We start from the raw sequence: 2,927 nt of genomic DNA on the forward strand, positions 1-2,927 counted from the left end.
TCAGCCACTCTAGCTAAGAAAGGCATTATTTCCTGAGTGAAGTTAATGGAGATAATTTAAATGAGTGGTGGACTGATGATTCAGTACAGATTGAAGTAATGTTTGAGATGATTTGTCATGTGCCCTGAACGATTAACCTCCACAATGCGAATGTATCACATCGCCAGGCTCGCACCATGTTGCTGTAGCTTGTGTGTGTGTGTGTGTGTGTGTGTGTGTGTGTGTGTGTGTGTGTGTGTGTGTGTGTGTGTGTGTGTGTGTGTGTGTGTGTGTGTTATTGTATTGTATGATAACGTAATTGAGAAGAACAACCAGTGCGAATAGAGAGATACATCTCATTCTCCAGCCTATGACTGAGTAAATAACTGGCATGAATGGTTTGCGTTATAGACACTCAGACAACCATGTCATTGTGTTTTACATCTATGTGTCCTTATTAATATAGCTGGGAAATTCACTGGATGGATGCCCATGAAGGCCAAAATGAAGAAAGGGCCTGCTTTCATAGGTGAGTGTGTGTGTGCGCGAGCTTATCTGCGTGTGTCTGTTTGACGGTAGGTCTGATGCTAACACCTGTGAAGTCCTAAAGCTCCTGAAACTCTTGGCTTGTGCTGGGATGTACAGCAGCTCCATAAAGCAGATGAATCAGCCCACCAGTGGAGTCTATGGGGACCCATCAAGCTGCTCCTGGTTGGCAAAGACATGAGCGAGCACAGTAGCACCCGAGGCTACAACGTAAAGACAAGAGAGGAAACATGTTCTGCAGGAGCAACAACAAAGCATTTTAATGTACAAAAGCAAATAAAGTCAGTCACGTGATGTGGACCTCAAATGGAAGACAGTAGGTTAATATGTGTCATTCGGCAGCGAAAAGTGTCATCTGAGGACAAGATGCTTGTCTGCATAAGCAATTACAAAGCACTGGGCTGGTAGCTAAATGAAAGAGTTGTGTTAATCAAGTGCTTTATGGGATTCAGCACATTCACAGCCCCAGTCCCATAACTCCAGTAGAATTAGATCTGTGGTCCACAGAGACTACCATCAGCTGTGTGTGTCACATTCATAACACACAGAACACAATGAGAGAGTGTGTGAGTCTGTGTGTGTGCGCGTGTGTGTATGTGCGTGCGTGTGTGTGTGTGCCTATCTGCCTATCTGCCCATGTGAGTGTGTGCATGCATCAGTCTCATTGTGAACCATGTTGAAGTGCATAGGGAGGCCACTCGGTATCAATCCTGTGCATGTGAATGAGGCAATGACAGCTGGGCGATAATACGATTCCACACGGGCACAACCAGTCTCTATGGTAACCAGATGCCACTATTGTAACAACACTGTTTGTGTATGTAGACTACATCATAGCATGCAAAGGCCTCATCATTTATACTGAGATTCATAGCAGGGAAAAAATGTGAGAAACTGTTGAACCAAGAACAGTTTGGGGAAATTGCTAAATGCCAGAGCAACTCCAAAAGAGGAAAAAGTAGGTTGCTCTCAGTTTAGCTCATTGGGGCTGTTCATTTGGATAATCCCCAGCTAAATCATAGGAGAATCAGCCCTTAACACACCTCCGTGCTTCTCATGAAAAAGAATGGGGGAAAAAACAGATGCTGAATGCTCTCTCCTACAGTTCTCCTCTTATATCTCCAGGCACGTAATGTTTCATGTGGTGGCATTGCTTTCTTTGTGCTACAGAGACAAAGCAATAGGAGCTCAAACACATTTACATACACCCATACACTCACACGCATATACCCACGCACATAAGGGCTGCATAGAATGCTCTTCCAGGAGACCCCCATAGCATCTGGGATCATTCTCCATGTGCATTCTATCTATCTGGGCTAATTGTCATTCACACAGACCCAGATACTCTCTTTCTTCCATCTGATCTCACACAGAATGGAATGGCTGATGCACAATCACAGCCGTAATTAATCTGAGCAACGTTTTGCCTGGGAAAGCACTCCACTCATCTGCCTGCTCCTAGTTTATCTTGGCATGAAGTTAATATAAATGTTTGATGCTTGAAACCTAATTTAGGTGGGTCTGTATGTGTCCAGAGTCCATGCATTGTATCTGACTCGACTAGAATCTATCTGCTTAAGACTCAAGGCATACAGCATATATTCTCTCTGTCCATTCTACCTATTGAGGTTTTACTAACAGTTCTGAATCCTGCTCATATTCCCGTGTGTGTGAGTGAATTTCCACATTGTTGATTAGTACAGCCCCTCATTGTATTTTTTGTGTTCCATGCCAGAGCTGTCACCACGCAACACTTACAAAGCCACGTACGGAGGCCGACCCTGCTCAGAAGAGTCGAACGAACCTTGCTCGGGAAGAGCCAGAACGAACCCTGCTCGAGAAGAGCCGAACGAACCCTGCTCTGAAGAGTCAAACGAACCTTGCTCAGAAGAGTCAAACGAACCCTGCTCGAGAAGAGCCGAACGAACCCTGCCCGGGAAGAGCCGAACGAACAAAAAAATGAATGTCAATCACAGCTCTGAGTGAGGGAAGTAACTCTGCTGCTGTTATGTTTTCTAGCTGGGCTCATTGTAATATTGTGTTGTAGTCCTAACCTCTAGCCTCGATATACATTTCTATTTGGGCTCTTAGTAGTTCTAAACCGAAACAGTATCAAAAAAATATTTATTAAGATAGTGTGTCCCTGTAAATTGAATTTATAATAAAGAACCTTTTAATTGTACATTTCATCTTCCGGTGGTTGTGATTGCTGTGGGATCTTAGAACTATCCATCCCCATTTTCACAGAGCATCCGTTTACCAAAGACACGCAGCTCCAAACTTTTCCATCCTCCTATAATGCGGTATCAACGGAAGATTTTTCAGAGAATCTGCCTCGCACATAGGCAACTATGCAATTGAAAGGAGCCTAGTATTTTGTGTAGACGTGCACATGTAAT

The 2,927-nt window shown here is 44.0% G+C and overlaps 1 long non-coding RNA gene across 1 annotated transcript; it reads left to right on the top strand.

The window, feature by feature from the left end:
• The first annotated feature begins 438 nt into the window (after positions 1-438).
• On the top strand, positions 439-2,710 carry LOC149981469 (uncharacterized). Its single transcript, XR_016497698.1, has 2 exons — positions 439-508; positions 2,264-2,710. It is a non-coding gene; the product is annotated as an uncharacterized LOC149981469 (long non-coding RNA).
• The last annotated feature ends 217 nt before the right edge of the window (positions 2,711-2,927 follow it).

This window comes from Oncorhynchus mykiss, chromosome 8, assembly GCF_057628025.1.
Source record: "Oncorhynchus mykiss isolate SJ-2025 chromosome 8, ASM5762802v1, whole genome shotgun sequence".
In the NCBI taxonomy this organism is placed as follows: domain Eukaryota; kingdom Metazoa; phylum Chordata; class Actinopteri; order Salmoniformes; family Salmonidae; genus Oncorhynchus; species Oncorhynchus mykiss.